This window comes from Mycetomoellerius zeteki, unplaced genomic scaffold, assembly GCF_001594055.1.
Source record: "Mycetomoellerius zeteki isolate Tzet28-1 unplaced genomic scaffold, Tzet1.0 scaffold78, whole genome shotgun sequence".
In the NCBI taxonomy this organism is placed as follows: Eukaryota; Metazoa; Arthropoda; class Insecta; order Hymenoptera; family Formicidae; genus Mycetomoellerius; species Mycetomoellerius zeteki.
In genome coordinates, this window is record NW_017257808.1 from 68,926 (window position 1) to 69,250 (window position 325).

Genomic DNA, 325 nt, shown 5'->3' on the forward strand with positions numbered 1-325 from the left:
CGACGCTTATTTCTGCCAGATTCGTTCGTTTCATGCAAAAACGCATCGAATGAGCCTAATTTCGTTAAAATCGGTGAGGTCGGCCGTCATCTCCGTAATTACCATTTAGACGACTGGTTAATAATATAATTAATTTTAATTAATTAATTATTTGATTTTTTGGTAATTATTCAGAATACCTCCCTCACCTCCGATTTCGATGAAATTAGGCTTATTCGACGCGTTTTTGCACAAAACGAAAGAATCTGGCAGAAAAAAGTGTCGCTCTGCCTCGCGAACCGAGATATTTAGCGTTAAAGTTGACGACTCTGCAGGTTAGGAAATC